The following is a 26,163-nucleotide window of genomic DNA, read 5'->3' as shown; positions in this document are numbered from 1 at the left end:
AATCCTTCTTTAACCTGTTTCCTCCCCTTCTTCAACGATGATTGAAGTCAATTTAAGAAGTGACATTAATAATGGATCAAGGCCTGGATTCACCTGGTCTTTCAATGTCATGGAAAGCTGGTTATTATAATGTTTTGAACACTCAGTGTATTTCTTTCTTACTTTCTACCTTTTCTTTCTCTACAAAAAAATATAATTTGCAATATCAAACTCTTATACTTAGATTTGGGCTAAGCGTAATACAGCCATTTTAAGTCAGCGTGGAGTTATATGGCGTGGTGAAAAGGCCACCTATTTGTCACTAAATGCCTTTTACATTAATTCATGTGACAGGAGAGTAGTACGTCTTCTCCAGGTGGGAAATACCAGTTCTGAGAGCCCTTTATTTGATTAATATTTAGAGTGTGTCACGCCCTGACCTTAGAGCCTTTTTTATTCTCTATTTTGTTAGGTCAGGGTGTGACTTGCGTGGGCATATCTAGGTTTCTATTTCTTTGTTGCCTAGTATGGTTCCCAATCAGAGGCAGCTGTTTGTTGTCTCTGATTGGGGATCATTCTTTAGGCAGCTGTTTTTCCCACCTGTGATTCTGGGATCTTGTTTGTGTGCAGTTGCTATCTGCACTGCATTTAGCTTTATGTTCGTTTTTGTATTTTGTTGTTTTTTCCGGGGTCATTTTTATTAAAAGTAAAATGTACGCCTACCACGCTGCACCTTGGTCCAGTTCTTCAGACGTTCGTAACAAAGTAAGAGCCATGCCATCTTTATTCTAGAGGCTGCTTTATAAATCAGTGATCCTCTAATTTGAGGGTTGAGTCTTTCTGTCTACTTTGGGGAGCTTTAGCAGTGATTTCTCTAGCCTCACTCCAAGCATTTAAGCATGCACAGACATATACATACCTGAAGTACACAAACAAACAGAGACATTCTGTTTATAAAGGTAGTTAGAATGCACATTTGCTGACATAATGACTAAAATAGCAAAATAATGTAACGGCTGTCATAGAGAGGGGACCAATTGCTCATGATGAATATTTATTTTAACTCAGAACACTAAAGAAAAAATAACATAGCGAAAACAAAAGCGCACAGTTCTGTCAGGTACAGAAAACTAAACAGAAGACAACTACCCACAAACACAGGTGGAAAAAAACCCTACTTAAGTATGATCTCCAATTAGAGACAACGAGGACCAGCTGCCTCTAATTGGAGATCATCCCCCCCCCCCCAAAAAAACATAGAAATAGAAAAGTAGACCCTAAACATAGAACTACAAAACCTAGAAAAACACAAAGCACCCCTTGTCACGCCCTGACCTACTCTACCATAAAAAATAACATCTTACTATGGTCAGGACGTGAGAAATAATGTAGGCCCATCGACACAACAGGACTCAATTGTCATTATGTTTTGGGGAGTTTTTCATTTTTTTATTTTCATTTTTTTATCAACCAATTGCATTGAAAACGACACTCACACGCTGACGATGCATGGTCATTTTAACTGTTGAGAGCATTCACAGTTGTACGAGAACAGTCTTGTCCAGTAAGACATGGATCAGCAAAGCCTTCTTACACGTTTCCCTCCTGCAGTGTGTCCAGTTTAATAGGATGTGGACATCTAGTTTAGTCAGTCAGCCTGTGTTTGGGCTTCTTATATGAAATCCTGAGCCATCTGTCTGACCAGGGGCGGAGTTTGGGGCATCATAGCTCTTTGAAGTGGATGGTAGAACGCAAGGGGAGGAGAACTGGAGTTCAAGACTGTTCAACACTAAGAGTCATGTTAGAGGGAACAAATCAATATAAAGGTTTGCTGAAGGAAGGTGAGAGTCTCTGGCACCAGTTTGTGGCTTAATATCATGGAACCTTACTCTTCACTGGTGAAGGTTTTGGTCCTTTGTTCGTAATGCAGAGGACGAGCACCCTCTCCTCCCACATAGAACCTTATATCCTTATACTGTATATTTTTATTTTCTGCTATTGGGCCGTAGGAAGCTTTAAATAACCCAGTGGTTATTATGCCGTGGGGAAAGCTCTCTGTCGTCAGTTCATTCACTTCAGAAAAAAAGTGTCTCAATCCACACTTCAAATGGCTGTTGTGTTCAATTTCCACCCCTCATGAAAACAAACTGGAGGTGGCGTTTTCAAGTTATATGTCAGCAGAGAGAGGCAGTCTTTCATGTTGTTGAATGCAGCTAAACATCTTGCTAAGGCTGTCCTGGAAGCCTGAGAGGAAAGGAGAGGAGCGATGGTGTCACAATAAAGAGCAGCTGTACAATGACACCTTAGAACTCAACCACCACTGAAACATAACACTACTGCATTACAACGATAAAACATATATACTGTACATACTGTACTGTACTACAGCAACAAATCCTACCACATAATGGATGTAAGGCTTATGCCGCTGACCTAAAGCATGATCCAGTGTAGGCCTATAATGCATGGTAATGAATTTTACCATTACTGATTCCATGGCCATCAGGCTACTGAATAGACACAACTAGTCAGCTACCTGCCCCGTCCCCCATCCCCCGTCCCCCTCCCTCCCCCTGGGCTTCCTCTTTGACTGTGCTTTTGGAACTCGGACCTTAAGAATTTCACTGTACCCTGCAATCACATCTGCGACCCTGTGCATGTGACTAATAAACTATCTAATCTAATGGCAAAGTCTGTTATCTGTTCTACGTATTATATTTCTAGAGACATTTGTGCTGTATGTGCTGTGTAGAGTTTCAGTGCCACAGCAGGTCACTTTCACTCTTATTCAAGCAATTACAGTTTAAGGTTTAACACAAACAACAACAAAAAACGCTCCAGTACCATACTGCATAGCGCTGGTTTCTTCCAGCAGAGAATTTGATCAGATAATCATTTTCTCACCACTGACCCAAGTGTGGATGCTATCAACACATGACATTAGCCATGGTCATCACATGGGTGCAGTAGAGACTTTCTCTGCTAGAAGCAGTGCTAACCCTTTCCGTAGTAAACTAAAGAGATCATGGGATGGTACAGTTTAGTAGATATTTAAAAAAATAAAACTGAAGAATGTCATGGTGTTTTGAAGTGCTGAATTAAAGAGATAGACAAGAACCTTGAAGAATGCAATATTCAAAGGAAGAAAGTCTTGTATATGTTATTCTTAAATTAAATTGAGAAACCAGCAAGCATAATTATCTCTCTCCTTTTTCTTTGGTTTACAAACACACATCTTAGGCAATAGCCCCCCCTGAAATGTAATACAATCTTTAAAATATTTACAATGATGTGCTGAGACCTTGCCATGTCATTTGAGAAAATAATGAATACCTTTTCACTTGAATTATCAAGTGATCAATAACATTGAATTGACAAGTAGGAAGAAAATTATGCTGAAATATATTAACTTAAATGTATTTACATAAAAATTAACAAGCATCTAATTTTCAACTTAGACTTGACAAGAGTAGTCTCCTTATTTCATAAAACTTTGGCATCACAAGGACATGATCTGAAAATGTTTTGAATTAAAATATTGCTTCATATTCCCACTCTAAGATGAATCATATTAGACATGTATTACAGTATGCACATGATGGAAAGAAAAGACACGATCATTTACTTATTTTGAGTATGTAGAACTGCAGATTGTGGCCACGAGTGCGTCCAAACTTTAGGAAGCTATGAAAATAAATGATTTACAAATAAAATATGCTAACCCTTGGCCTACAATGGTCGCCCCCACACAGAAATCTCATTAACAAAGTCAAAAAATCTCCATCAAAATCTGTCTGTTTAAGCTAGAGATAAGTGAGCTACTTCTCAATCCACTGCATCCTCCAATATCGCCCTTCCGCATCTGCGGTGAAAGGTGGCAGACCTAGATTGGTGTTTGTCAGACCATGAGACATCCCGAAAATCGATCTTCTCACAAAAACTTCTGTAGCGTCCGAACTATTTGGGCTACAAACTAATATGGATAGCTGAGACTCTCACGGACACATTGGTTCTCTCCCTTTTGCCCTAAGACACCGACAAGCCTCACAAGAATCATCTGAAGGCCCCCAGTTTAAAAAAATGAATGGACGTGTACACTGTATATGGAGATAGTTTAGTGCCTAAAATAAGGGGATAAATAGATGTAAAAAAATAAAAAAAAAACATTTCCTGATCTTTCTTATATCACTCAGATATAGGACAGACAGTTCAGAAAAAACTTCCTTTAGATTTTTGTTGGTGGACTATCTGTTGTTCCATGCAGTGAAACTCTTATTCAATGCGTTTCTATTGGCTAATAGCAGTAATGCCAAATTCTAAATGTGGCATTACTAGAGTCCCCAGCTTAGACTCTAGAGGTTTAAGGAAATTTTCCCGCTTCATGACAAGTCATTATTTTGACCTGAAAATGGAATTGATCTCAAGCCTGATTTCAAACACTGTTCGTGCCTCGCTAGTCAAGGCTCAGGTTGGAGCCAGTAATTTTGGCTGCTGTCCAGGTGTATGGCACAACGCTTAGCCCTACAGACAGCACCTCCATAAGAGACCAATAAATCATAGCCCTGACCTTTGCTGGCATTGGGGACCTTAGCGCTTCAAATGCTAAAGACGAGAGGAAGATTGAGACTTTGAAAGCAAGTGATAAAGTGCTGTCTCCGCACTCTTCTTCCTTTTTCCTCCCCACTCTCAACCCCTCTCACCTTCTTTCTATCTCTGTCTGTCTTTGTGTCTCTGTCTCTCTGCTCATTCTGGGTGTATCTACCTCCTTTTCTGTCCCGTTGGGTCAAAATCATCTTCCCAAGTGAAAATAACAACATAATTCAAAATATACTAAAGTATACTTAAATATACAAGAAATTCAAATAGTACACTTCAAATCTGAGATGTATTTTTCTAGCATATCTGAAGGTTACTGTAAATATAATATCATCACACTTCAATACACTTATTAAAAATGTACTTTAAACAAATTGTTTTTTCAATCTTTTAGTATACTATAAATATGCTATCATTAGTCTTCAATACAGTTGTTAAAAGTGTAGTTTAAATTCATTGTTTTTCATTCTTTAACTATACTATATGTCCTCTATCATTAAACCTAAAGACACTCGTTAAATCTGTACTTTAATTTCAAACACTTTAATTGTAATTTAGTATATTTTATATGAAACTCTGCTTGTGAGTGATCAAGTACAATACAAGTCTACAGTACAGTGACTTGAAAAATTATTCTTACCCCTTGTATTTCTTCAAATTGTATTGTGTTAAAAACTCAGATTAAAATGTATTTAATTGTCATTTGTTGTCAACAATGAACTCAAAATACTCTGTAATCTCAAAGTAAAAAAAAAAAATAGTAATAATAACAATTTGATGACTAAAATATAGTCATTGCGTAAGTGTTCATCCCCTTTGTTTAGGCAATCCAAAATTAGTTCAGGAGTAAAATTTGGCTTAACAAATCACAGAATATGTTACATGGACTTTGAGTGAAATAATAGGGGTTGCAGTGTTTCCTCTGCATTTATTTAACTGCATAAGCTAGCTATAACCTAAAAACTCTGCTAACATAATTTTGATCTAAAATATTGCTGCCACAATTGTAACGGCAAGAATTAGCTGTCCAATATCCACAAGTATGTTGATAGAAACATCGTTAACTAACGTTACCAGTCTAGCTAGCTAGTCTGTTCGTCTGGAACTGTATCAAGTGCAAGCAAGATAGCTACATTTATCTGTCTTAAAAAATATTCTCAGATGAGTTTATTGAAATATTTCCAGGCACAGCAGCGAAAGAGAAAGTGGGAGCTGGGACAAGAGTGTCAGGTAACGTTAAAGTTAGGAGAGGTGTATGGAGGTGAAGTCAAATGCAGGAGAGCGGAATATAAATAACAGGCGCACTTTAATACCGGTAATAATATGATACAGCACGTGCCAAAACACGGTCAAAAACAAAAGTGAAACACCTGAAATAATACACATAACAAATACCACCCTCAACAAGAAACAAGCAACACACTGTGGTGTAACAAGCACCACCATAAACAACCAATATCCCACAAAGCAGGTGGGAACAGGGAACAATTAAGTATGATCCCCAATTAGAGACAACGAACATCAGCTGCCTCTAATTGGGAACCATACTAAGAGCACCAACATAGAAATGAAAAGACTAGAACACCCCCCTAGTCACGCTCTGACCTAAACACCATAGAGAACCAATGGCTCTCTATGGTCAGGGCGTGACAGTTAACCTCTTATGGCTAGGGGGCAGTATTTTCACGGCTGGATAAAAAACGTACCCGATTTAATCTGGTTACTAATCCTACCCAGTAACTAGAATATGCATATACTTATTATATATGGATAGAAAACACCCTAAAGTTTCTAAAACTGTTTGAATGGTGTCTGTGAGTATAACAGAACTCAAATGGCAGGTCAAAACCTGAGAGATTCCTTTACAGGAAGTGGCCTGTCTGACCATTTCTGGAACTTCTTTGCCATCTCTATCTTTTACTAAGGATCTCTGCTCTAACGTGACACTTCCTACGTCGTCCATAGGCGCTCAGAGCCCGGGAAAAACCTGAATGTCGTCATCCCAGCCCCAGGCTGAAACACATTATCGCCTTTCTCAAGTGGCCGATCAAGGGACTGTGGGCTTAGGCGCGTGACCTGACCGCCCCCGTCTTTGTGATTTTTTCCTCTGTTTGCCGAAAAGGAGATTCCCGGTCGGAATATTATCGCTTTTCTACGAGAAAAATGGCATAAAAATAGATTTTAAACAGCGGTTGACATGCTTCGAAGTACGGTAATGGAATACTTAGAATTTTTTTGTCACGAATTGCGCATAGCGCGCGACCCTTCTTTACCATTTCGGATAGTGTCTGGAACGCACGAACAAAACGCCGCTATTCGGATATAACGATGGATTATTTTGGACCAAACCAACATTTGTTATTGAAGTAGCAGTCCTGGGAGTGCATTCTGACGAAGACAACAAAGGTAATGAAACTTTTGTAATAGTAAATCGGAGTTTGATCAGGGCTAAACTTGGTCGGTGTCTAAATGGCTAGCCGTGATGGCTGGGCTATCTACTGAGAATATTGCAAAATGTGCTTTCACCGAAAAGCTATTTTAAAATCGGACATATCGAGTGCATAGAGGAGTTCTGTATCTATAATTCTTAAAATAATTGTTATGTTTTTTGTGAACGTTTATCGTGAGTAATTTAGTAAATTCACCGGATGTTTGCAGGGGGTATGCTAGTTCTGAACGTCACATGCTAATGTAAAAAGCTGTTTTTTGATATAAATATGAACTTGATTGAACAAAACATGCATGCATTGTATAACATAATGTCCTAGGGTTGTCATCTGATGAAGATCATCAAAGGTTAGTGCTGCATTTAGCTGTGGTTTTGTTTTTTGTGACATTATATGCTAGCTTGAAAAATGGGTGTCTGATTATTTCTGGCTTGGTACTCTGCTGACATAATCTAATGTTTTGCTTTTGCTGTAAAGCCTTTTTGAAATCGGACAGTGTGGTTAGATAAAGGAGAGTCTTGTCTTTAAAATGCTGTGAAATAGTCATATGTCTGAAAAATTGAAGTTTTTGTATTATTGAGGAATTTGTAATTCGCGCCACGCCTATCATTGGATATTGGAGCAGGTGTTCCGCTAGCGGAACGTCTAGATGTAAGAGGTTAACTTAGTTTGCTAAATTTAAATCAGGCTGAATTAAATTCAACTTTCTTTAGTTAGCTAACTCTTTTTAAAAGCTTAAGCTATTGTTTTCATAAAAAGTATATGGCTTACTTTACTAGACAGAGAAGAGGCAAAATCCCAGGAGTGAGGTAGGGATGCATGTGGGACAGAATAGAGCAGAGGAGAGAGCCAGAAGGGGAGATGGAAGGAGAAAAGGAGAAAGGAGAGCAGAGGAGGAGAAGAAAGAGAAGTAGATAAAAGGAGAGGAGAGGAGTAAGGACAAGTGCGCACCACCGGCAATCCACATAGTGGCTTAAAATTGACAGACTGAAGCCATGGATATATAATATGCAACATGGTTAGTAAAATTTCCTTTAATTAGGCTAAGGGCTAAAACATTTTGTGCATATTTAGTCTGTACTAGTCTACAGCATTATGTGTTTATTTCTGAGCCAACTCCACCAGGACCTCGATGACCCAATGGGTCTGGGCGCATTTAACATTGAGGAGAAGGAGAGGAGAGGGAGAGGAGAGGGAGAGTCCAGCTGGAGAAGACCAGGGAGTAGTTCTGGGCTCAGTTCAGAGAGGAGATAAAAACATTTGATTTCAAATGCTGTGATGAAACCAATGTTACATCACGTGTTTTGGATAAACTAAAACAAACAGCTATTAGTCACTTGTTTTCTGTTTTGTGCTGTAATTAGGTCATGGATACATATCTTGTTGGCCTCCAGGACAGCCTAGACCAGAGGTTCCAACACCTGGAGATTCTGGGGGCCTTCAGTGTGTTGGGACCTCAGGCTGCGTTCTCTAGTGAGACGATAAACACCTTTAACCTGACCCTCATCTCCAGGCCGTTCTTGCAAGCGCCAGAGGCTGCTGTGCTGCAACAGTGGCTCTCATAAAAGCAACGTGCTAGTTGGAGTATCAAGGTTTGGCATGAGTGTGACAATCTTTTGAAGAGAACATTTTAGTGTTGCCATACCTTTTTTCCTGTTGAACTACCACTCTGTTGCCTTCCGCTGGCCTCGCAGTTTGATGAGTGGGGGCAGTCTACGCTGATGGCAGCGTATCTCCATCCCTAGCAGCAATCGCACTGACTATACCCATGTCTTCCTTTAATTGTGAGAGGGACTTCTCTGCAATGAAACGAGTAAGAACATTTAAATGTGAAAGTAAATCCTCTTTGTCCCTCTCCCTTCTCTTATTATTTTTTCTGTTTTTGCAGGTCAAACAGACTTGAGGAACAGACTGCAGGGAGAGCATCTATCCACCAGCATGCGGCTCTCCACCAACGGCCCCCCCATCAAGGAGCTCAATTATAGGAGGGTGTTGGAAATATTTTTCCAAAAGCCCAGAAGAATAAAGTGCTCTGACAAAGGCTGTAAACTGTGTCAGAACTATGTTTTTGTCAGAACCTGGAAAGAGATTTCCAACGCCCTCCTTTTGTGATGAACATTACGTTTTGGGCTCTAGTTCATGTTTAGTCAAATGTTCCTCAGTTAATTTTGTCAAGATAAACTTTTTAGTTTCAGAAAGAAGGTTTCTGTTGTGTTTCTTTAGATGTGTAACGCCCTGGCCATAGAGAGGGGTTTTTGTTCTTTATTTTGGTTAGGCCAGGGTGTTACATTGGGTGGGCGTTCTATGTTGCTTTCTCTAGGTTTTTGTATTTCTTTGTTTTGGGCCGTGTGTGTGGCTCCCAATCAGGCACAGCTGAAGCTCGTTGTTGCTGATTGGGAGTCACACATAAGGAGCATGTTTTTCCTTTGGGTTTTGTGGGTAATTGTTTCTGTTAGTGTTTTGCACCTGACAGGACTGTTTGGCTGTCAGTTTTCTTGTTTTGTTTGTATAGTGTTCTTTTTCAATGATGAACATTAACTCCGCTGCACCTTGGTCTACTCTCTCTCACGACAGCCGTTACAAGATGGCTGCAGCACTCAACCTTAAATTGCATCCTGTATACAATAACAATTTTACCAATACGTTTTGAGCTAATTTCTGTGGGTGGAAATTATATTTTAGGTGGTTTACTTTAGTTTTTTCCTTTTAAAAAGTCACCAGAACCAAGCTCTCCAGTACTTAAACATATTTTGTTTTTGGGGGGAGGACCCCTTAACCCCATCCACCCCCCCCCCCCCCTTAAACTCCCCCACTCCTGCTAACTTTCCCCCACAGCTAACACATTTTCCAAAGGAAACACTGAGGGGTTGACATAATTTTTTTATGACTAACCCTTCCTCTGTCCCCCATACATACATCTGTAAGGTCCCTCAGTCAAGTATTGAATTTCAAGCGCAGATTCAACTACAAAGACCAAGGACCATTTTGAAAGACTCGTAAGAGCAGTGATTGGTCGATCGGCAACAATATCAAATCAGACATTGAACATCTCTTTAAGCATGGTAAAGTTAATAATTATTTTGTGGATTATGTATTAAACCACCCAGACACATCAAAGATACAGTCTTACTTCTGAACTGAGCTGCAGGACAGGAATACAACTACTCAGGGATGTTACCATGAGGCCATTGGTAATTGTAAAACAGTTACAGAGTTCAATGGCTGTGATGGGAGAAAACTGAGGATGGATCAACAACACTTGCGTACCCCACAAGACATGCCACCAGAGGTCTCTTCACAGTCCCCAAATCCAGAACAGGCAATGAGAGGTGCACAGTACTATATGGAGCTCTATTCCACATTAGGTAACTGATGCAAGCAGTAGAATCATATTTAAAGAATAACTGATAAGAATATACCTTATGGAACAGCGGGGAATGTGAAGCAACACGAACGTTGGCACAGACATATGCATACACACACATGACAACATATGTACTAATCACACACGTACACATGGATTTTGTGTTGTAGATATGTGGTTGTGGCGTATGGGCCTGAGGAATGTAATGTTTGTAATGTTTTTAAAATTGTATAACTGCCTTAATTTTGCCGGATCCCTGGAAGAGTATTTGCTACCTTGACAGCAGCTAATGGGGATCAAATACAGGGGAGTCTTCTGGATAAAAATAAACGGGATCGAGCTAATCACAGGTAAAATCTTAGAGAAAAAACTGCTTCAGTCTGCTTTGCAACAGACACTTGTAGAGAAATTCACCTTTCAGCAGGACAATAACCTACAACACAAGGCCAAATCTACACTGGAGTTGCTTACCAAGAAGACAGTGAATTTTCCTGAGTGGCCAAGTTACAATTTTGACCTAAATTGCTTGAAAACTATGACAATATTTGAAAAACATACTGACAGAGATCAAAGTATTATGAAAAGAATAAAGGGCTAATATTGCACAATCCAGTGTAAAGCTCTAAGAGACTTACCCAAGAAGACTCACAGCTGTAATTGCTGCCAAATTGTTTCTTACATGTATTGACTCAGGGGGTTGAATATTTATGCAAAGACTATATTTTAGTTATTTCATTTATATCCATATTTTTTATTATTCTAGAAATCTTCCACTTTGACATTAAAGTATTTTGTGTAGATTGTTGACAAGAAAATACAATTCAATTCATTTTAATCCCACTTTGTAACAATAAAATGTGAAGACATCTATGGGGTATGAATACTTTTGCAAGGCAGTGCCAATAATGAGTTTTGAAGTAGTTTCTGAATTCCTGTTCAGAAGAATGCAGACAAGGTGGACAATGATAATGATTGTTTATTCTACATAAGGAAACATGCACAGCTGAGGAACATGCTTCCTGATAGTATACTTATTCATATCTCAAGAAAAAGTACTTAAGTCTGCTTAAGTCCACACAATATATTTAAAGTACACTTTCAAAACACATGTGCACTAAAATGTGCATATTGCAAAGCATCCTTTTCTGCACATGACATTTTGATTTATAATATGATGTTGTTCCTCATATTTAGCTTTATTCAAATGTTTTGATGTTAATTTTCAAATTAAGTAATTCTGTACTTTTAATTACACATTACATATTACACATTTGATTGAAATGTTAATTTATTACTGTGATGTGTGAAATGCCAATGGATCAATTCTCAAAGTGATACTTGTAAATTGCTGCTCCAGCCACAACTGCTTTGCAAATAGCATGTTAACATTGGCTGAGAAGATGCCTTGGTCAATCAAGGTAACCTTTACATGGCTAATTACAATAGCTAATGTGGTTAATTAGTAGAAATGTATTTGTAAAAGTATACTTGAAACACAATACCATTTTAGTATAATTCAAATTTATGAGAAAGATACATAACATTTAGTTATGGTGTATTTAAAGTATGTTTGTTTTGCTCTTTATCTAACATACTAAGAATATACGTAAGTATAAAAAAAAGTGCCTCAATTTAGATCATTTAAGTGTATTTAATATACTTAAATGATAATAAAATACAAATAAAATTGACATTACATGCATTAAATGTGATTAAAATTGTTACAATTTACATATGTATTTTTTCCACTTGGGTCTATTTGGACAGCACATAGTAAGCTGATATAGAAGGAGACAGCTTTTCTTCTACTGCTGTGTTTTTAATGCTGCATAAAATCTTGATTCTCTATATGCTGTGTTAAAACCAACTCTCCCTCCCTCTTTCCTCCCATCCGTCCTTCCCGCTGGCCCCTACCTGCCGGTGCGTCGGTGGTGGTGGAAGGCTTCCATATGTGATCATGACGGGGCGATGGATTCTGTCGGTGGGCCGTGGTTGCCCAGCGTGGGGGCTGGCCGGGCGAGAGGGAAGCGGGCCAGCTTGCCCTGCCACACGGCTGGGGGGCACATTAACCCTTGAGTGGCAGAGGAGGGGAGCGGGTAATGTCGGGGAGTGGGGAGGCCTGGCTGGTGCTCAGGTGTTCTTACATATGTTAGCTGTGTAAGACCAGACCTCCACATCATACCCCCTATAGAGAAGAGCAAGTCAACTAGGTCTGCTGCAGGGAGAGAGGAGGAGAGGGGGAAGGAGATAAGAGAGGAGAGAGGGTGAGATTAAAGATCAACCTGCACAGCTTTCAGAATGGAATAAAGGGGGAGTAAAAAGAGAAACAGGAGAGTGGATAGGGTGGAGAGGAGATTGGGGAATGGCGTTTTTGGCACCAACCCAGGCAACATGCTGCTATCTCCCTCCCTAGCCCTTCTTAACTGCTGTGATACTTAGACTAATGATTAATGATGCCCAGGTCCTGATGGGAGAAGGACGAAGTCATCCCTCGACACTGATCTAAGGTCAGTTTTGCATTAAACCCCAAAACAATTATGGTTAATATTTGGGGAGGGTAAGCTGATCCCAGATCTGTGTCTAAGGGCTATTTTCTTCCTGATGTTGAACAGTGAACATTCACTATACGACATTATGTTTTCCCATACTATGCAATACCCTTTGTTCTCCTTGTTAAGCACTATATGGAAAATTAAAAGGGCTGTGTACATTTCCATTTCATTCTAATGCCACAAAATGTGGCCCCTGCAGATACGGATGGAAGCAAAATAAATATGAATAAAGGGGTGATGTCACATGGAGGGTTCTAACTGTGACTGGGGGGTCCAAAGTGACAGTATCCACCAGCTGTTGCCATGGCGTTGACCTTTTCTGTGGCCCAGGGTGGCCGGTGGTTTAGCGTTCCAACTTTTCCAATGTAAACTTGACCCCTGACATTTCCATGGCTCGGTGCAGTGGCATGCTCTCGGGGAGTGACGGAGTGCTAAACACAACGCAGACAGAAACTCAGCTTATCTGACAGGGAACATTTACATACTCTATCTTCTGTCTGGGATTTCATGGATTTGTTTGATGTTTACGCTGGTGGTGATGATGATGATAATGATGATGAAGAGGTGTAGGACGTAAAGGAGTGCGGACAGTCTTTGTTGCCAGTAAATTACACTGTACCCCAATACCCTTTAACAGAAATGGAGCAGGCATATAGAACCAGTTGCCTTGAGAAAAAGAAGGAGAGAGAAAGAAGGGGAAAAATAAAATAATCTGCAAGCGAGATGCCAGACATAGAGAAGAGTAGACATTAGGGGTGGGTGTGTGTGTGTGTGTGTGTGTGTGTGTGTGTGTGTGTGTGTGTGTGTGTGTGTGTGTGAGAGAGAGAGAGAGAAAGAGAGAGAGAGAGAAAGAGAGAGAGAGACGGTGGAGGAGATAGTGGTCCCAGCGACGGAGATAAAAGCTACATTACATGAAATTAATGGAGGTTGGACGAGCAGTACATGAATCACTGTTTCAACAGTAGGAGACGCAGACAAAGGAAGAGAGGAATGTGAGCTCTAACTAAAGCTTCAAAGGTCCCCCATTTAACCAGCCTACATACTCCTCTGACAGGCAGCCAGAGAGGGAGAGAGAGAGAGGGAGAGAGGGATGAAGAGAAAGGGGAGAGAACACAGAGGGAGATAGAGAGAGAGGGAAAAAAGAGGATAGAGGGTCACCAATGGAGAAAGAGAATGAGTCTGGGAGAGAGGGGGAGTGAAAAGGGAGAAACAGCAGTAGATAGAATGAATGAGAGCGTATGAGTGTACGAGCGCTGCATGCCTTCCTTTCTCAGTCCATATCAAACAGTGTGTAATGAAAGTTAAATAGTTTCCGAGGAGCGCGCTGGCTGGAACAGATGAGATTGTGGCACAGGGAGCTGTCAGGGCTTTGTTGGCACGCGCACACCCTCCCTGCTCGGGGGCTGCCACCAGCGTGACACACACAAAAGGCATATGCAGATACATACCCCACACCGCCCGCCATGTTGGTCATTAAAGATGAAGAGGTTTCCCCCCCCTTTATCCCCTGTTCCCTTTCTCGGCTTTGCTCTAGTTTGTTCATCTGTGAATAAATCTCTTTAATTTGAAAGTGACAACGAAGAGATTTATAAAGGAATAAGTGCCCGTTTCTGGTGGAATTTATAGTGCAGTGCAAGGGATATGCAGATGAGTGTGCAAGGGGAGGCAGAGGTAAAGCAGGTACAGGGCCGTGTGATGGAGAGAGAACATGTGCGTGTGCGTGTGTGTGCGTGTGTGTGTGTGTGTGTGTGGTACGGCAGAGGGGCCTGCAGTAGCCTTTGATCTGCCATAGATTCTATTCCTGCTCCGTTCTTTTTCTCACCATCTCCCCTTTTTTTCTCCCACTCCCTCCCCCGTGTCCATTCTTTAAAGCCAGCCCCCTGTCTCCACTTCTCCCTTCTCCCTGTCTCTCACTTCTCACTGAATCTCTCTATGTGTCTGTAGTGATGGAAAGGTGACACTAAAGGGAGGATGGGTGACAACCAACACTATAGCCTACACTAACTCAAGTAAACTACATATTTCTTGCACCATATTATACTGTTAAATAAGGGTTTTAGAATATCAGTTAAAACAATACTAAGTAATATAAGTGATATGTCACAAAACTAGGAAAGTCAACAACAACAAAAAAGTTAATCCCAGGATTTGCTGTGGTCAATCACGGTTAATCACAAATTCAGAATTTTCTCAAATTGAGAGTATTGACGTCTTGATTTTGTCCAAAGTAACGGTTAACAAAATCAGGTAAAATGATAAAGCACACCTTCTTAACCTCAATTGCAACTTGTTTTGACATCGCATTGTTGTTTTTAGCTGTATAGATTATGTATTTAGGATGTTTTCAGGTTATTTTGAACGCTTTCAGACAATGTGATTAATAGCAACAACAACAAAAAATTGTGCATAAAATTACAAAAAGTTAACTAGAATTATCTGATTAACTGACAGCCCAACACAAAAAATTTATTTTCTGTCGGATTAATTTATTTTAATCCACTCTACCAATTACACAATCCTAACCTACACCATGTGACATGAGCCTGGTTGCGTCAAAGCCACTGTTTCAATTACATTATCATCAGGTCCTCAGGCCATAGGAAGCATAAAATAGCCTCTGTATGAGAAGAGGACAATGGTCAAAGTTCACGAGGTGAACTTGTGGCTTCACAAGCATAACCAGATCCCAAGACTACTGAACAGAACATCCAAAGATGACTTTATTATTCTATTTTACAGCCCTCATCTTCAAAAGAATGTATTGGTGGAAAGCCTTGTGACTCGCACTCACAGAGCTCACATGATGTGTCTTGAGCCCTAACTTGTCACCCTTAATAGCCATGCTATTTATTTGCATATTTCTGAGTTATGGGGCTATGCCAGGACTTTGATAAGGTCAAACACGTTGTAAGCTACCACTATGTTAAAAAGTGTTCACGTGTGGTCAAACTGATAGGGGATTACAATCCCATAATGTAAATGTATTGTATTATAATTTTTATCACACATAATCCATGCCTATCAACCCATCATTCAAACCTATAGAAATCACAAGGGGCAAAAGTTAGATGAGGATTTTGTAGATGGACGAGCTATCATCAAAATTGGTTTAGATAACTGTTTTGACTAAAGCTTTATTCAATCGAAGATTCTCAAAACAAGTCAAATTGAAAACAGAATACGGTTGGAGATTGCCTGTCACAGCGATAAACAAAGTGTTCACTTACTAATTTCATCATCCTTCATTAGCGAGAGGAAAACCACACACACACACACACACACACACACACACACACACACACACACACACACACACACACACACACACACACACACACACACACACACACACACACACACACATCCTGCAAACCACACTCACTCACTGCTCCATATTAGGCCCAATCTTCAAACATAATAATCCTGTCTCTCTTTTCAATAACTAAACACACAAACATCCAGTGTCATTCAAAACAGACTTTAACCACATACATCTGTTCAAACATTGACCTGGAGAGGTACTGAGGAGTGAAGCTGCGAGAGGGTAGGAGAGAGGGAATGAATGGAGGCCAGAGTGAATGAAAGAGTGAAAGGGGAACTGTAGTGGACAGGCTAATCAAAGGGTTAGTGGTATTTGTTCAGGACTTACAGAGCGGACGAGAAGAAACACACACACACACACACACACGCAAATGCACGCACACGCACACACACATGAACTTGGGTTACCTCGTCTTATGCTTCCTCTGGCCTGAAGACCTGCTGATAATATGATTAAAACAGTGGCTTTGACACAACTAGGCTCATGTGAAATGGTGGAGGTTAGGGTTGTGTAATTGGTATAGATGGGCAAAATCAATTAATCAGAAAAGAAAGATGAAAATAGTGTGATGTGTTTTGTGTAGGGCTGTCAGAGTTAATCAGTTAACTCAAGTTAACTTTTTGTCATGTTTGTGCACAAATAATCACACTGTCTGAGAGTGTTCAAAATACACTGAAAACCTCCAAAATACATAATTTATACAGCTAAAAACAATGTGACATGTGAAACAAGTTGACATCAAGGTTACAACATGAAGGTCAGTCAATCAGGAAAATTTCAAGATCTTTGAAAGTTTCTTCAGTGCAGTCGCAAGAATTATCAATCTCTATGATGAAACTGGCTATCTTAAGGACCTCCACAGGAAAGGAAGACCCAGAGTCACCTCTGCTGCAGAGGATAAGTTCATTAGAGTTACCAGCCCAAATAAATGCTTAACAGAGTTCAAGTAACAGACACGTCTCAATATCAACTGTTCAGAGGAGACTGCGTGAATCAGGCCTTCATGGTCAAATTGTTGCAAAGAAACCACTACCAAACGACACCAATAATAAGAAGAGACTTGCTTGGGCCAAGACACATGCGCAATGGACATTAGACCAGTGGAAATCTGTCCTTTGGTCTGATGAGTCCAAATTTGCGATTTTTGGTTCCAACCACCGTGTCTTTGTGAGACACAGAGTAGGTGAACGGATGATCTCCACATGTGTGGTTCCCACCGTGAAGCATGGAGGAGGAGGTGTGATGGTGTGGGGGTGCTGACCAGAGAATATTGTTTCTCATGGTCTGCGTGTCACAAGCGTCGGAAGGATTAGACCAAGGCACAGCGTGTATAGTGCTCTTCATTTATCTTCATTTATTTTGAGAGAACACTTAAACAAAATAACCAAAAGACAAACAGTTCCGTAAGGTGCACAGACTATACGGAAAACAACCACCCACAAAACCCAAAGGAAAACAGGCTGCCTAAGTATGGCTTTCAATCAGAGACAACGAAAGACACCTGCCTCTGATTGGAAACCATACTCGGCCAAACCTGGAAAACGAAACATAGAACATGAAAACTAGAACACATTCCCCTAGAAACAAACAAACAAACCCCAAAACACACAAAAAAAAAACCCCTGCCACACCCTGACCATTCTACTACAGCAAATGACCCCTTTCACTGGTCAGGATGTGACACTGCAAGTCCTTTAGGTGCCTTTTGGCAAACTCAAAGTGGGCTGTCATGTGCCTTTTACTAAGGAGTGGCTTCTGTCTGACCACTCTAAAAATCCTGCAGAGATGGTTGTCCTTCTGGAAGAATTTCCCATCTCCACAGAGGAACTCTGGAGCTCTGTCAGAGTGACCATTAAGTTCTTTGTCTCCTCCCTGACCAAGGACCTTCTCCCCCGATTGCTCAGTTTGGCCGGACGACCAACTCTAGGAAGAGTCTCGGTGCTTCCAAACTTCTTCCATTTAAGAATGACGGAGGCCACAGTGTCCTTGGGGACCTTCAATGCTGCAAAAATATTTTGGTACCCTTCACCAGATCTGTGCCTCAACACAATCCTGTCTCGGAGCTTTACAAACAATTCCTTTGACCTCATGGGTTGGTTTTTCCTTTGACATGCACTGTCAACTGTGGAACCTTATATAGACAGGTGTGTGCCTTTCCAAATCATTCCCAATCAATTGAATTGACCACAGATGGACTCCAAACAAGTTGTAGAAACAGCTCAAGGATGATGAATGTAAACAGGATGCACCTGCGCACTGGGTTTCCTGTGTGTATCAAGAATGGTCCACCACCCAAAGGACCTCCAGCCAACTTGACACAACTTCATTGGAGTCAAAATGGGCCAGGATCGTTGTTGAAAGCATTCGACACCTTGTAGATTCTTTGCCCCCGACGAATTGAGGCTTTTCTGAGGGCAAAAGGGGGATCAATTCAATATTAGGAAGGTGTTTCTAGTGTTTTATACACTCATTTTATGTTTAAATAATATAATATTTGAGAACTAGAAATCACCAAATAAAATCTAGACAGGCAGGTAGAATAGAAAACTCCCAAAACAATTAATTAAGAGTATTTTTGGCATGGCTGGATTACTGACAGGGCATGCAAGGTAAACATGCCCAGGGGCCCTGATTGGAGTCCCAATTGGTTTTGAAATAATGTTTGAGCATAAGAACACAGAAATAAGAAATGCATGGAATTGCAGGAAATTAGCTTTCATACTGCAACATTTTCTTTCAGAGCAATTGAAAAATGTATAGAATTGTACAAAATTTGCTGAATACTACAAATATTTATTTTTGCTGCCAATTATTGTGATTCCTATGTTATTGATGTACAGAAAATATGTTGGCCATTGGTGTGTAACGAGGAGCAAACAGACACTGCACTTGACACATTTATAAAATAGCTTTTTCCAGTTGTTAATAAGCATGCATCCATTAAGAAAATTACTATAAAAACTTTTAAATCCCTGTGGATTAATAAGGAGTTGAAAAATTGTATGGTTGAGAGGGATGAGGCAAAGGAATGGCAAATAAGTCTGGCTGCACAACCGATTGGCAAATTTATTGCAGATTGAGAAATCATGTGACTAAACTGAATAAAATGAAGAAGAAACTACACGAAGATCAAATATATATGAAATAAAGAATGATAGTAAAGTGATTTGGAGCAACTTAACTGAAATTGTGGCAAGAAAGGCAAACTCATCCATTGAATCAGATAGCTCATTCATCACAAAACCAACTGACATTGCCAACTACTTTAATTATTTTTTCATTGGCAAGATTAGCAAATGTAGGTATGACATGGCAGCAACAAATGCTGACACTACACATCCAAATATATCTGACCAAATATATGAAAGACAAGCATTGTAACTTTGAATTCCATAAATGTAGTGTGTACGAGGTGAAAAAATATTTAGAGAGCTGTCTGTTTGAACTACTGGCGCACAGCTCAGACACCCATGCATACCCCACAAGACATGTCACAAGAGGTCTCTTCACAGTCCCCATGTCCAGAACAGACTCTGGGAGGTGCACAGTACTACATAGAGTCAAGTCTACGTGGAACTCTATTCCCCATCAAGTAACTCATGCAAGCAGTAAAATGTGAATTTAAAAACACCTTACGGAACAGCAGGAACTGTGAAGCAACACAAACATAGGCACAGACACATGCATATACACACACGATAACATACGCACTATGCACACAAGTACACATGGACTTTGTACTGTAGATATGTGGTAGTGGTGGAGTAGGGGCCTGAGGGCACACAAAGTGTTGTGAAATCTGTGAATGTATTGTAATGTTCTTAAAATTGTACAAACTGCCTTAGGTTGACGCATTGGGGGTCCATCAAAATTAAAGGAATTTCTTCACCCAACTTTTAACCTCAATCCAATGGCATGGTGAATGTTTTTGTTGATTTCACATTGGATTTATGTTAGTTGACAACAACCAAAATGGGGATCCATAATAAACACAAATACAAATTCTGGATCGATTCAAGCCACGCCCACAACCCCAATCCCAACCTCCCTTCCGCGAACGCTGCCACTGCTGCTAAATAAAACTGGGGAAACACTGCTGGCACCATGATGCGATAAGACCAATGTACCACATGGGGGGATGGTGTTAGAAGTGACCCAGTTGTCCTACCCTTCAGCTGTCATTCCTTTACATTACAACACCCACTCTGGCTGAGGGTTGGGGACCAATGTAGCCTACAGGACACTGCAGTAGGGCCATACAGTAGACCATGATTGAAGTGCGAGTGTGTGTATTGTGTAGTAGAGGTGGGGGTGGAGTGTCAGTGAGGGGGTTAACACTGTCAGTGAGGGGGGTTAACATTGCAGAGACTGAGGACAATAAAAGAAAGAAAGAAAGAAAGAAAGAAAGAAAGAAAGAAAGAAAGAAAGAAAGAAAGAAAGAAAGAAAGAAAGAAAGAAAGAAAGAAAGAAAGGTGCAGCCCAGAGGATTGTTTATCGACTGGGAGAGAGAGAAGGTCCTCTTTCTCTGGGTGAGTTAAGTCAGCCTCTCTTTTGTTTGGCGCTGCCCATTTGAGGAAAGCTTATCCCTGACCTTCTGCCGCAGAGACTGATGACAAGGACAGCGCACACTAACCTTGACATTCTGCAGGCTAAATGGCTTTTTCCACAAGCAGTCAGCAAACAGGCAGACAGGCAGGCAGCAGGCAGCTCCAGGAGAGAGAGACACCGGCTAATGAATGTGTACTGGCCTGGGCTGGGGAGGATCGAGAAACACTCTGAGACACATCCGCCACTACTGGAGGGGAGAGGAGTGGAGAGTGAGGAGAGAAACAGGGTAGAGGAAGAGAGAGAGAGCGTGAGAGTGAAAGAGAGATAGAGAGAGAATGAAGAGAGATGACTGGAGACTGCAAATTGAGGAGGGTGCACTGAGGAGAAAGGGTTGAGAAAGGGGAGATATACAACAAGATCTCACAGTTTTACAAATTTGGCTTCAAATTCTGATGTTTATCCATGTTTTTCCATTTGTAAAATGTTGAACTGTTTTTGAAACCCTGAGTTACTCCTCCTGCTACGCATCGTTTGGTTTCTCAAAACGTAAAATGTCAAAGTTGCTCCAAAAGTAACATTTAGATGTTAATGGTTAAGGTTTTGGATAGGGTTTAAAAATTAAGTTCAGCTAAAGGGCTAAGGTTTGGAATAGGGTTAAAACAAAAAAAATACAACATTGATATCTACCACAGGGATTGAAGACGCAGTCTTCGGATCCAGAGTCATGGGATAACTATTGTCCCTAGAAGGCATTTCCCAATGTCTTCAGGACATGGACAGGCATCCAATTTCAATGTGAATCTTGAACAACCTGGCTGAGATATGTCTATCCAGTCATAGTGTGTATTTGCAGGAATTTAAAGTACACATTACTGGCTAAAGCCTACTCAAACTGATACGCTAACTTTGGTAATCAATACAATGCAGTGATGCTAACCAGAGTGGCAATAGCACACCAGCAGAGCTTCACAGCACACAAAACAGTTCAGCACACCTCTCTTACTGTAACTGGGTGTACGGGCGCAGTGTTCATCTGTGTTCCTCTATGGCAGAGCTTGAGCGTAGCCAGGGCTGCTAGCTCACTGTCCTTTGTCCCTAATGGGAGAAGACAGTGTCAGGTGAAAACAGCACTAACCTTTCTACTTGTTTACACTCCACGCTGACAGGAGAGGAAGGAAGGGAGGGAGGAGAGGAAAGGAAAGGAGGTGACCTCTCCAAAGTTTACCCATCAGCCCGCTGAGAGATGGAGCTAAGGCCTAATGAGGGGCCCTGAGGAATTCTGGGACGTCGCCTTTCAAAGATCGGCCGAATGGTGAGGCGGAGGTGAGCGGCAGGGGGAGAGAATGTGTGTTTGTGTTTTATGTGTCTGTTGTTACTTTCCTTCTTCACTACTTTCCTCCTTGAGGGTTTTAGGAAGAATGGTAAGGTAGTCCCGTGTAGCTCAGTTGATAGACCACAGAGCTTGCAGCACCAGGGTTGTGGGTTTGTTTCCCATGGGGGACTGGTACAAAGAAGGTATAAAAATGTATGCATTCACTTCTGTAAGTTGCTCTGGATAAGAGTGACTGTAAATGTAAGGCAACAAAATTCTATGTGATGATGCTGAATTAATGTGAAAACTGATTGAATTTGTTGTGAAATCTGTGACTGTATTGTAATGTTCTTATTCAAATTGTATAAACTGCCATAATTCTGATGGACCGCCAATGCATCAACCTAAGGGAATTTCTTAACCCAACTTTCAACCTCAATCCAATGACGTGGTGAATGTTTTTGTTGATTTCAAATTGGATTCATGTTAGTTGACAACAACCAAAATGAAATGAAACTAGACGTTGAAATTACGTCTGTGTTGAGTGAGTTATTTATGTTGCTTTTCTTGTTGAGGGTTAGTTTAGTATCGCTTCCACTGTGTCCACTATATATACAGTGAGTTCAAAAGTATTGGGACAGTAATAAAATAAGTAAAATACCCTCAAATTAAACCTGACAGTTGCACTTTAACCTCTTAGTCATTGTATCACTTGAAATCCAAAGTGTTGTAGCACAGAACCAAAACAACCCAAAACCTGTCACTATGCCAATACTTTTTGAGCTCACTGATTCTCTCTCCCTTTCTCGCTCACTCTCTGTAGAAAAACAGTCCTCGTCTTTCTACACATGTTGAAATGACGTCTGTGCCGAGTGGGTTATATCTGCTGCTTTTCTTGTTGAGGGTCAGTTTAGTATATGTCACTGGGATCTCTCTCTCTCGCAGTGCATGCTGGGAGTTTTTGGGAGTTTGAGTGTTTGGTGTGGAGGGCTCTGTCCTAACTAACTTTCTTGATTCTTTTCTTGGTCTTTTCTTTCTATTTTATTTTTCTATGGTGGAGGGTTAATGCAATATTTGTTTTAGCGGTATCCACAGTTTTTTCAAAGTTAGGGTGGAAGAGGACAGAGTAAGTTTCCTGGGGTTTGGAAGGTGTGGTTTGCGTGATGGCTTCTCAGCCTAGCGTGGAGGAGACGCTGTCGATACGGCATGGATTCAGGTGTGTTCCTGAGAATGGAGTTAAGGTGGAGGAGGTTCTGCTCGCGGTCGGTGAACAGGTAGGAGCCGAATTTATACATTATGCTTCTAGAATAAACAAAGCTGTGGTTGTGTTCATGAAAAGAGCAAATTTGGTTGGTAGGCTAATTGCTAGTGGAATATATGTAAGGGTTGTGTTGATGCCAGTTTCACCTCTCTCTACCCCTTTGACGAGTGGTTGTTGCAAATTTGCCTCCGTTTATTACGGCTGATCAAATCAGGAAAAAGCTGAGTCGTTTTGGTAAGTTTGCTAGTGGTTTTCGTGTACTGTTGGCAGGTTTTCAGGCAGGTGCCGTTAAGCACGTTGTTTCGTTCCGGTGTTTATGTGTTTATGTTTCTGAATAACAATGAGCAACAGCTAAATGTGCATTTTAAAGTGAGGCATGGGGAGGGGCTCTATGCAGGGTTTGCCAGCACAGATAGTCTACGGTGTTTTGAGTGTGAGGATTTGGGGCATAAGAGTTTTGCGTGCCCACATAAAGGCCGTAGACAAGGTGAGGGTACAAGCGCCAGTGGGGGAAATCGAGGTCAAAGTGCAGGGGATAATGCAACGCAGACAGTAGAGGCTGGGCCTAGTCATGGCAGGGATTGTAGTGTAGATGAGGCTGGGCCTAGTCATGCCAGGGATGGTGGTGTAGAAATGGTGGGGTAGATGATGATGGGCCTAGTCATGCTATGGAGGGTGGTGTAGATGATGCTGGGTCTAGTCAGGTTATGCTAGTGGATGAAGAGAGTATAGTGGGGAAGTGTAAGAGACTAGGGGGGAGGAGGAGGGGATCAAGCAGAAAAGGAAAAAGGGTGTGGTCAAAGGCACCATGGAATCTTTGCCTGTTGCTGTGGGGGATGCCCTAACCAGAGAGGAAGGGCAGGTGGTCAGGGTGGGAGATAGAGATGAGGAGGAAAGTGAGTCCGAGGAAGAGGATGAGGAGTTATTTTTTTCATACTCCTCTTCAATGGGCCCGGAGCTGACAGCCAGTCAAGCAGAAGGGTCTAAGTACATGTTGAGAGAACTGACAAGGTTCCTGAATGAGACCAAAGAAAAAAAAGTTAATCTTGAAGCTTTTTTTTCTGATCTGAGAAAGTTTGGAAGATCAGTACAACATGCTATGAAAAATGAGGGGCATGGTGTCCTCTCACCCCAGAAATGGTTTAGGTTGAGGAAGTGGGTCACAACAGTGCGTAAAGGTCTACCTTCAGACACTGTTTAGATGTATATTTTCTTTCTGACACTGGGGCTTTTTGAGCTTTGCGATTGGTCTCTCTCTCTGCTGGATTTTCTCCCACTTCTTATGGAGACTCTTCGGGTAGGCTCGCTCAATATAAATGGCGCCAGAGATGCGGGAAAGAGGAGTGTGTTGGGTGAATATGTAAAACAAAAAAAGTATAGGTGTTGTTTCTGCAGGAGACGCATAGTGATGTGTTGAATGAAATCGATTGGGGGCTCTGGTGGAAAGGGGCAAGTGTGTTGAGCCATGGGACAAATCTTAGTGCAGGGGTGGCAGTCCTTTTTGCACCGGGTCTGTCTGTAAAAATTTGCTCCTCAAAGGTGTGTAGGGGTAGGCTGCTTGTCATTAAAGAAGAAATTAACAACATGGGTTTTGTCTTTATACACTGCTCAAAAAAAGAAAGGGAACACTTAAACAACACAATGTAACTCCAAGTCAATCACACTTCTGTGAAATCAAACTCTCCACTTAGGAAGCAACACTGATTAACAATAAATTCCACATGCTGTTGTGCAAATGGAATAGACAACAGGTGTAAATTATAGGCAATTAGCAAGACACCCCCAATAAAGGAGTGGTTCTGCAGGTGGGGTCCACAGACCACTTCTCAGTTCCTATGCTTCCTGGCTGATGTTTTGGTCACTTTTGAATGCTGGTGGGGCTTTCACTGTAGTGGTAGCATGAGACGGAGTCTACAACCCACACAAGTGGCTCAGGTAGTGCAGCTCATCCAGGATGGCACATCAATGCGAGCTATGGCAAGAAGGTTTGCTGTGTCTGTCAGCGTAGTGTCCAGAGCATGGAGGCGCTACCAGGAGACAGGCCAGTACATCAGGAGACGTGGAGGAGGCCGTAGGAGGGCAACAACCCAGCAGCAGGACCGCTACCTCCGCCTTTGTGCAAGGAGGAGCAGGAGAAGCACTGCCAGAGCCCTGCAAAATGACCTCCAGCAGGCCACAAATGTGCATGTGTCTGCTCAAACGGTCAGAAACAGACTCCATGAGGGTGGTATGAGGGCCTGACGTCCACAGGTGGGGGTTGTGCTTACAGCCCAACAATGTGCAGGACGTTTGGCATTTGCCAGAGAACACCAAGATTGGCAAATTCGCCACTGGCGCCCTGTGCTCTTCACAGATGTGCTCAGTGTGAACCTGCTTTCATGTGACAGACGTGACAGAGTCTGGAGATGCCGTGGAGAACGTTCTGCTGCCTGCAACATCCTCCAGCATGACCGGTTTGGCGGTGGGTCAGTCATGGTGTGGGGTGGCATTTCTTTGGGGTCCGCACAGCCCTCCATGTGCTCGCCAGAGGTAGCCTGACTGCCATTAGGTACCGAGATGAGATCCTCAGACCCCTTGTGAGACCATATGCTGGTGCGGTTGGCCCTGGGTTCCTCCTAATGCTAGACCTCATGTGGCTGGAGTGTGTCAGCAGTTCCTGCAAGAGGAAGGCATTGATGCTATGGACTGGCCCGCCCGTTCCCCAGACCTGAATCCAATTGAGCACATCTGGGACATCATGTCTCGCTCCATCCACCAACGCCACGCTGCACCACAGACTGTC

This window comes from Salmo salar, chromosome 01 (genome assembly GCF_965601325.2).
Source record: "Salmo salar chromosome 01, fSalSal1, whole genome shotgun sequence".
NCBI lineage: Eukaryota > Metazoa > Chordata > Actinopteri > Salmoniformes > Salmonidae > Salmo > Salmo salar.
This window is presented reverse-complemented; position numbering follows the sequence as displayed.